The 10499-nt window shown below is 41.5% G+C and overlaps 1 pseudogene; it reads left to right on the forward strand.

The window, feature by feature from the left end:
* The first annotated feature begins 527 nt into the window (after nt 1–527).
* LOC126238482 (5S ribosomal RNA) lies at nt 528–645 on the forward strand (annotated as a pseudogene).
* Nucleotides 646–10499: the final 9854 nt, after the last annotated feature.

A 10499-nucleotide genomic window follows, 5' to 3' on the forward strand; every position in this document is an offset into this window, starting at 1 on the left:
TTTGAAAGATATGGTTGTTCATGTTGTTATTGTGGCCTCCAGTTCAAAGACTGATTTGATGCAGCCCTCCATGCTACTCTATCCTGTGCAAATCTCTTCATCTCCGGCTAACTAAAGCAACGCGGACACCGCTGTGAATCTGCTTACTGTATTCATCTCCTGGTCTCCCTCTACGATACGTCCCTTGTATGGACCGTCTGTATACTCCTTCCACGTTTCAGCTTTCCCTTCTTTGCGTATTATTGGTTTTTCATCTGAACTCCTGATATTCATACCTCCAAAGGTGTTTTTAATTTTCCTGTAGGCGGTATCTATTTTCCATGTAGTGAAATATGCTCCTGAACTTACATTTGTACTCTATCCATTCCACCTTACACATTTTGCACTTCCTGTCAATCTCAATTTTTAGACGCTTGTATTTTCTTCTGCCTGATTTATTTACTGCATTTTGATATGTTCTCCTTTGATCAGTTAAATTCAATATCTCCTGTGTTATCAAAGAATTTTCACTAGGTCTTGTCTGTTTGGGCAACGGCGTTGCCGCAGTGGATACACCGGTTCCCGTGAGATCACCGAAGTTAAGCGCTGTCGGGCGTGGTCGGTACTTGGATGGGTAACCATCCGGGCCGCCATGCGCTGTTGCCATTTTTCGGGGTGCACTCAGCCTCGTGATGCCAACTGAGGAGCTACTCGACCGAATAGTAGCGGCTTCGGTCAAGAATACCGTCACAACGACCGGGAGAGCGGTGTGTTGATCCCACGCCCCTGCTATCCGCATCCTCCACTGAGGATGACACGGCGGTCGGATGGTCCCGGTAGGCCACTCGTGGCCTGAAGACGGAGTGCTTGTCTGTTTAGCTACACTGACGGAAAAAATCGCAGCACCAAAAAGTAATTAATGTAGAGCAATGAAATTTCGGGACTACATCTGTCTGGGTAGTGTATTTAAATGATTAACATTGCAAGATCACAGACTCATGTAAGCGCGAGATGAGCCATTGCAAACGTGAAATGCTGGTACATTAAGAACCAGTGTAACCGCCACAATTTTGAATGCACGCGCGTAGACGTGAATTCATTGTGATGTAGAGGCGCCAGATGTCTGTTTGTGGGATGGAGCTAGATATGTTTCACCTGGTCGGTCAATAGAAGACCGTTAATGATGCTTGGGGATGACGCTGGACTTGTCATCCGATTATCTACCATATGTGCTCGATTGGAGACAGGTCTGTGATGGAGCAGGCCAAGTCAACATGTTGAGACAAAATGCCGAGACTCTGTAGAGCATGTTAGGTTGCAACAGCAGTATATGGGCAAGCGCTATCCTGTCGGAAAACAACCACTGAAGTGCTGTTCACGAATGTCAGTACAACCGGTCGAATCACCAGATTTACGTACAAATTTTCAGTCGGGGTGCGTGGGATATCCACGAGAGTGGCAGAGCCCGTTCTTCTTGCGACTGTACATACTAGTGACCACCGGTGCCAGCAGCCATGTACAGTGGCTACATTCCGGCCAAGTCTGTCTGCAGTGTCGCAGAAGGAACATCCACCTTCTCGTAGCCCTGTTACACTACTTCTTTCAGACTCGGTGAGGTGCTGATAACCGCGTTATTATCGCTTTAAAGGGATGCTTGATTAACATCAACTCACAATGTCCAATCGCAAAGGTCACTAACACCTACGACCTTTACAGCTTATATTTAAAGGAAACTTGATTTGCAACCTCGTAGTTGCGCTACTAGCGCCACTCTTTCGCGACTGGCGCGAAATTTGATCTTTCAGATGCAGAAACATGCCTATCAACTTTCGTTTATGTCATACAACTCCTTGTTGGTGTTGAGATTTCTTTTCCGTCAGTGTATTTGGTCCTCTGCTGCCTTTATTATTTAATCTTTTACAGCTATTCATTCATCTTCCTCTCCCATGTTCTAGTCAACCGCTGCCTAATGCTCCTTCTGATACCCTCAATAACCTCTGGCTGTTTCGACTTATCCAGGTCTCATCTCCTTAATTTCCTACCTTTTTGCAACTCTTTAGTTTTAATATGCAGTTAATAACCAATAAACTGTGGTCGGAGTTCAGATCTGCCCCTGCAAATGTCTTAAAATTTAGAATATGGTTTCGAAATTTCTGTCTTACGATTATATAATCAGTCTGGAACCTTCCGGTGTCTCCAGGACTCTTTTTCGTAGTGAAATCTTGTTATGTGCCTTTGAAATGTTTATAATCTCATCAAGTCATTAGTCATAAATTGTATTGTGAAAAATACAATTATATAATAACCTGAAATCTTGAGTTGCAGGCTTCTAATTGGAAAATGTATCACAAATTTTTTTCTGGTAGGTCCCGCTCGACAGATCCAGCCTAGGGCTCTATTGATGTTAAGCACTGCACTGGTCTCTCGTTGGTCTGTCGTAGCCTTTCAAAACGAGCATTGTATTCCAAAACCTGCCAGATCTGAAGTGCAGGTTTTAGTGGCAAAAAATCTCTAAGCCGTTGACTTGGATAGCAAAATTCGTGCTGTACATGAGCGGAATGTGGTGAGTGAAAGTGTTGTGCATGAATGGTTTTGTCTGACGAAGAATGGAAGAGGATGAATGTTCACGATGACGGCAGAAATGACCATCAACGTGCAGTCCGGAAGAAATTGACGAAAAGATTCGTGAAAACTGCCGTTTCACGTTATCTAAACTGATGGACAAGTTTCTGAAGATTTGTCGAGGTGTTTAGTGTGTGATGGTTACTAAAAGGTTTTTTAGGGTTCCAGAACTCCTTTCTGAAAAACGCTAAACCTAACGGATGATTTCTTCTCTGGACCATGTTTTTCGTTACGATGCAGAAAGAGAAAGTCTACTGAACAAAATCGTGGGAGGTGACAAGGCATAGGGTTCCATTGCTAATGCTGACAGCTCACATGGGACGGTTTTGGACAAAAGCCCTATCGTCCTTATTTGTGTGCAAATGATTTCCACCCCTTCATTCAAATGTAAAAGTGACTTGGGTCATAACGAATAAACTCCGACGAAGAACTTCATGACTTGTCTAAGAAATATTATTAGTGTCAGACCTGGGTGGTGATTATGTAAAGATGTAATACGAATGTGTAGTTTTAAGATTTTCCTAATATATTTGCTTTGACGCTGACAGTATTTTATTTATGACCTACCGGAGGTTAAATTCCAGACAAGCTCGTATGTTGCATTCTAACTCAAAATTTAATTTGATCAACGTCAAGTATTGGCTGTGCAAAATTATTAACTAATATGTTTACTTACCAGCGAGGCAAGATTAACTATAAGCAACAGAAACGGCATTTATTTTACGTTAATTTATTTTCGTAGGTAGTGTTGATATAAACGTAAAAGCTATGTGCCTGTTGGTATTTAGAAGATGCATGTGAAGGATGCTGTACTGTCTGATTTATTTTGACAGCTTCTCGCATCTTAAGCATTTAGACGGTATAATATATCTGCGTTTTGAAACTGTTTCTTCCTTTGTTCCCGCGTGTAACGTCACATCTAATTTTAAAATAAAATGCTGCCGACATTTCGATCAAGCTGCAATCGTCTTGCCCATATTCTACCAGACGACGTGCAGCTGCGCAGTGTTGGGGCAGTATGTGATGTTGAGGAGGGCCTGGCTGTTCGTCTTTAATGCAGCGTAAACCCACGGCTTAACCACAACACACGTGAAGCACTGCAACTTTAAGCACCTCATTATACTGCTATTAACTATACTGTTCCAAAACTTTGGGCAGTATAGAGTGTTAGCTGTTAAGCCCCGGAAGTAGTTGACTTGAGCCTTGTTTCTGCAGACAGGTAAGCAACAACTCGCAGGTAGAGGTTTTGGAGGTTCATTGGCACCCAAAATGTACCTCAGAATAACTTAATTCAGTTCTTCCAGTGTTTATTCTTATTTTTATCATTGATACACAGGTATAAAGTGATATCGTAATGTTACTTCGTTCTGTGATTGAATTTCTTTATGATATAATACAATGCAACTGACACACAATAATGTACAGCGCAAAATTATTTGAAAAGAGGAAGAAAGACAGGATTTTAGGGAAGTTTACAGGGACCATGCAGTCAGTGTTAAAGAAGCTAATTTTATGTACCTTTATCTCTAGAATCAACAACAATTTAAAATTTTTAGAGGTAACCTAACCATGTTATTTATGTCTAATGTACCAGAATTAAGAAATAAGATAGAAAAGAACCAGCTATATTATTTTTTAAGTAAATATGCCATTATTTATTGCGAATACTAGACAGGTATGTTCCTAGATTCATTCCTATTCAAATCACCACCATGATTGTTCTTCATTACCAAATGATATACATGTACATAAAAGAATAAAAAAAAACTCATTTTGAGAAAATTGCGATTAAAGTTTAAAGTGATAAAAGCACACTCACATTTTTAAATTAAGATTCAAAAGCACCCTCCTCCTTACCACCCTCTTTCTCTAAAAGCTTTTTCCTTCTGGTTGAGCTTGCTTGTTTGGTTGTGAACTCGGCTGCACGCTGGGCCTCGGCTTGTCTAGACTTGTGCAATAGTATCAACCTCTTTACAGTATGACAGTCTGGGGCGATGTTAAGATGGATTAGAACTCTTCATATTCTTACCTTCCACATTAAATGTTAATACAGCGTCAGAGTATTTAACCATGCTAAAACATTTTTGGGCACACTTGTCCAGATAATACACTGAATCGCCAAAGAAACATGTATAGGCATGCGTATTCAAATACAGAGGTATGTAAACAGGCAGAATACGGCGCTGTGGCCAGCAACGCCTATATAAGACAAGTGTCTGGGGCTGCTGTTAGATCGGTTACTGCTGCTACAATGGCAGGTTATCAATGTTAAAGTGAATTTGAACGCGGTGCGATGAGACACAGCATGTTTGTGGTAGCAATGAAATGGGGATAATCCTGTACAACCATTTCACGAATGTCCCTTGAATATCAGGAATCCGGTAAAACATCGAATCTCCGACATCGCTGCGGCCAGAGAAAGATCCTGCAAGAACGGGACTAATGACGAGTGAAGAGAATCGTTCAACGTGACAGAAGCGTTACCCTTCCGCAAATCGCTGCAGATTTAAATGTTGGGCCATCAGCAAGTGTCAGCGAGCGAACCATTCAATGAAATATCATCGATGTAGGCTTTCGGAGGCCTACTCGTGTACCCCTCATGACTGCACGACACAAAGCTTTACGCCTCTCCTGGATCCGTCAACACCAACAGTGGACTGTTGATAACTGGAAACATGTTGTCTGCTGGGACGAGCCTCGTTTCAAATTGTATCGAGTGGATGGACATATGGGTATGGAGGCCAACCTCATCAATCCCAGCCTGTTCAACCTGGTGGAAGTTCTGAAATGGTGCGGGACGTGCGCAGTTGGGGTTATTTGGGACCCCTGATACGTTTAGATACGACTTCGACAGGTGACACGTATGTAAACATCCTGTATGATCACCTGCACCCATTCATGTCCGCGGGACTGCTACGGTCGCAGGTTCGAATCCTGCCTCGGGCATGGATGTGTGTGATGTCCTTAGGTTAGTTAGGTTTAAGTAGTTCTAAGTTCTAGGGGACTGTTGACCTAAGATGTTAAGTCCCATAGTGCTCAGAGCCATTTGAACCATTCATGTCCTTGCGCATGCCGACGGTCTTGGACAATTCCAGCAGGACAAAGCGACACCGCACACGTCCAGGATTGCTACAGAGTTTCTCCGTGAACACTTTTCTGAATTTGAACACTTCTGCTGACCACCAAACTCCCCAGAGATGAACATTATCATATCAATGCCTTGCAACGTGTTGTTCAGAAGAGATCTCCACCATCTTGTGCTCTTACGGATTTATGGACAGTCCATAGTATCAATTCCCTTCAGCACTGACATTAGTCGAGTCCATGCCATATCGTGTTACGGCACTTCTGCGTGCTCTCCAGGGCCCTACGCGATATTAGGTAAGTGCACCAGTTTCTTTTGCCCTTGAAAGCTCTTTGGAGTTCTGAGTCCAACCATGTAGACACTTTCAGAGGTGGTGTGGATGAGCTAGGTTCTTATTAAGTTCCATGCTCTTTCATAATGGGTTCAGGAGTAGAGTTCTTGTGTTCAAAGTACGCTGTCCGGCATTTACACTATGATTCAGGTCCAGGTGGGCAAAGTGAATGTATTGGTTTTCTGTCAGTTGTGAGTTTGTGAAAGTATGACGCCAAGAGTGCTTTCTTCATACCTTGTAAATCATTTCCGTTAATTCTAATGGCCCTTTCATAATATGACTGAAACTGATCTTGTTTTATCACTCAGTCGACCCCTTAGTGTTCTTCCGTCTGACAAAGTGGTGAGGCGAAGAATTTGCTTTAATTGTCTGAGGCACGTGTGCATCCTCTTTTGTACGTGTCCATCGCATTCCAGTTTATTCCACATTTTCATACGGATTTAACTTCGCTTTAGAATCGCTTCCTGCGGTATCACATGTCGATACCACCCTATGAATCAATGTTCCTTTACAATCAATGTCAGTGATGACGGGTATGACGGCGGCACCGTGGCCAGGCCTCGGACTAATTGACCCCTGCCCTCCTTGCTGCCATCTGCCTGCCCCGCTCGCTATACTTAAAAAAAAAAAAAAAAAAAGAAGTTGGTAGAGCACTTGCCCACGATAAACAAATAATAGAGCAATTAATTCAATTAATTTTAAAAAAAGTGGCGCAATTGCTTAGCGTTAAAAAAGCGGTTCTAGGCGTTTAAAAAAACAGGACATGCGGCAAAAAAAAAAGAAAAAATGGTGTCATTATGTTCGTAACAGAAATGCAGGTTTCCGTTCGACATCAACGGCAGTCGTGCGGAATCCGGCGGAGCCAATGGAGCATGCCTGCAGCGCCACGCCTCAGTGGATCTGGACTACGAGTGCCTTCTGTTGCCGCAATTAAGGACAGATGGCAATAGCCTCTTAGCCCACTCGAACTTAGAAACTCATCGTACCAACAAAATGGTTCAAATGGCTCTGAGCGCTATGGGACTTAATATCTATGGTCATCAGTCCCCTACAACTTAAAACTACTTAAACCTAACTAACCTAAGGACAGCACACAACAGCCAGTCATCACGAGGCAGAGAAAATCCCTGACCCCTCCGGGAATCGAACCCGGGAACCCGGGCGTGGGAAGCGAGAACGCTACCGCACGACCACGATATGCGGACGTACCAACAACACAGCGAGTTTCATCTTCGTTGACAATGTGATAACTGGACTGTACTCCTTCAGGGTATAAAGGCGGACAAGGAAGAAAAATTCCTGGATTTTTCCCGGATTTCCCGGTTAAAAATACTCTTTCTCCCGGGTGAAAACACGCTCTTTCTGTGTTAAGTGACAGTATATTTCCCCTCATCAATACGTTGAATTGTTAAGGTTTTATACACGGGCGTAGAATTTCCCGGCAATTTAGAAAACGAAACTCAGAGAAAAAAACTTTTGGAAATATCTTCTTATGTGCAGCAACATGTACGTTGCGTATTTTCGTATTACGAAACTATACATTGGAATTCCACCAAACACCGCATGTTACTTTCCGAATCATTGAAATCGAGATTGTGGTGCGTTTTTGTAAGCCAGTCATAGGTCATATCTTGTGATCTCGGCAGCCGATGACAGCGGATATTCAGAGCATAGGACACGTGATGTAGTCCGCCAACAGCAAATCACTGTTACGTAGCACGAACACAGAAACAGGGAAAGTTAATAGTTTAAATTAATTTACATAGTGTTGCTACAAGAAAAGCAAAGCTTTCACATATAATATTGGTCTCTAAGGTTAAAAAGCTGCAAGAGAAGCTAAGATTTCCCATACAATGTTGATCTTTTTTGCGCATTTACACTTTATTACATAACACAAAAATGTGCCAGCAAAATTGTTAATAATGACATAAATGATCTTCAGGGTTCGAAATTCTTCTAAATGGCTAGTCATCAAAGAGCTGATTTTTAAATGAGAGTCAAACGCTCTGTGATTTAAGAATTTCATGGTACATTCTCGAACATAGTTCAACTTACGTAAAAGGATATTTACTTTAAAAGTAACGCTTTTCAAACCACCATTCGCAATATTTCCCCGCGACCTGTTAGAAATAGGTTCGTTTCAGCAGTTGCCAGAGAGCGCAGATAACAGGCTACACCGCGCTTGCGCAACTACCATGACGCAGGAAGCCCGTATGTATGTACGTGTAAAACATTAACAGACGATACATTATGTCATAAAAGAAACAAGACATCAGAGCATACTCCAAGTGCATCGGAATTTCGTGAACTATACTAAAATGTGCACATTTAAAGTGCATACTTAAAGTGCACATTCGTGTGTCCAGATTCCCAATGAAGTAGACGTCGACCTGATATTAAGCTTTTCAGTGTGGCTTTCGGGATGTAAATTTTCTTGGGGAACCAGTACTGTATTATATCATGTTTGGTTCTTTATTATGGCATAATGCCATACGTGCTAGAAGGTGAAAACGTGCACTTGAGATGCAGCGAACAGTTGAAACTAGCCAGTACTGTGGAATTAAACATTTCGTTTCAAATACATTGACTGCCTCTGCGGAAAAGGTTAACAAAAGTCAAATTTCTTTAGCAAACAGACAAAAATAACTTCATTGTTACGCAAAGCGATTAATGCTTGACAGTCAGAAAGATGGAAATAAAATAAAATCTGAAACTAATACATATTTCTGGCCTTCCGTAGTTATGTGAATGTATTTTAATTCACTTGATAGCTCCCGGCCATAGATATCTGTTTTGTATTCATTTGAGGTGAGAGTAAACGAGGGGGAAACAGCAAAATCACTAAATGTAAACTCGGGTCACGTGAAGACTATCCACTATAACTCAGACCGCTCTGCACATCAGCCTCGGATCTACGATATTTGCGAACCGGGTCAATACTAAAAAAAACGAATTTTAAAAAATATGTTCATCTTGTAGCGCACATCTTTCTGAAAAGCCTGAAACATAAAACATATGTGTTCGAGGAAATGTAATACGTGTTATTTGGTCTTAAGTAGGCCAAAGTGCAGTGCGACGCCTCTTCATGAAGCATTCTTCTATCGCACGTCACTGTATTTCGCTCTGTGGAATTGAAACGTGTATATTTTGTAATGGATGCCATCAAACTATATTCAGGACAGCGGAAATTGAAATGTCCTGTGGTGCCTCTCCTGCTCCCAGTCGGCCAGTTTGACATCCTGCCCCTCTTTTAAAAAAATCTCGCAATTAATAGCGGATAGGATTATTTGTAATCGGGAGAACAAGAAATCTTCAGAAAATTTTCACTCTTTATTGGCTATTAGCTAATAACTTGCTGTTTTGCGTGAGATAAAATTAAATATAGGATACATAAAACCAATAAAGAAAAAAGACAAGCAAGAAAGTACACATTTCTTCAATCCTTAGCTCCTAGTAGTTTTTCTCTCTAACCTTGCTACAGCTTTACATGGCGTGTTTCTTTTCTGCGAAAGAATCTATTACCTCATCAAAGCTCGTCAAACGTTTCGCTACATGAAAAATCGAAATGTCTTTATCTAATACTGAAAAAGCTGTTAACACAAATAATACCGAAGACTGGTGTGGTTTCTCGATGTGGTTACGTTTATTTTGTCACTGTCTGCTAGATAAAACAAAATAGGCCTTCCTAATATTTGAGCAATTTTGTAAGACACACCAAATAAACGAGATTGTTTTGGCTCAAATGGTCATTTTTATAACACTACAGAATATAATTCACGAAGTGCCAATATCAAATGCCTATTAGGGCTATTGCAAGCAAAAACCTTTATGTTAGGAAATAGTTTCACATTTCATTCATACACACCAGCATCTCAAACATGAGATCGAAAAGTAATATTAAGAAATTTTTATATAAATTTGGAATCGTCTTATTCTTCCATAATTTGTGTGATGTCCCCGTTTCTTCTCCTTCCTCGTTCTAACAAACCAATTATGCAGCTATTCCTGCCATTGTCAAAATTTGTTCGCCGATTAATTTCACTAACCCTGCCAGAATCACAGGTTTAGTTATCCCGCGATTGTTTTCCGGTTAGGCGTTATTACGTGTTCGTACAACACGTTTTCCGCGTTACTTCCAGAATAGAACTTAAGCTGCTGCTAGCCGGGGACTGTGCAACTGGTCCTTACTAGTGTTGCCACCTGGCAAAAATTTTCTGTCAAAATTTCATTTTCTTGGGAACACCTGTTATTCCTGTCAGTCGTATATTTCCATTCTGATAGTCTGAATCTATGGATTTCGCTAGTAATTATAACAACGCTGTTCATTTGCAAACCCAATCAACCACATAATCAGACAGCGACCGGCATACATTCGTTCGGCTTTACTCCGCTCAGCTCGTATAGCCCCGTCCCCTTTTCTCTGCGGAAAGTTTATTTCTAGATGCGACGAGGATTCTCCTGACAGAGACATCACGTACATTA

Source organism: Schistocerca nitens, chromosome 2 (genome assembly GCF_023898315.1).
Source record: "Schistocerca nitens isolate TAMUIC-IGC-003100 chromosome 2, iqSchNite1.1, whole genome shotgun sequence".
In the NCBI taxonomy this organism is placed as follows: domain Eukaryota; kingdom Metazoa; phylum Arthropoda; class Insecta; order Orthoptera; family Acrididae; genus Schistocerca; species Schistocerca nitens.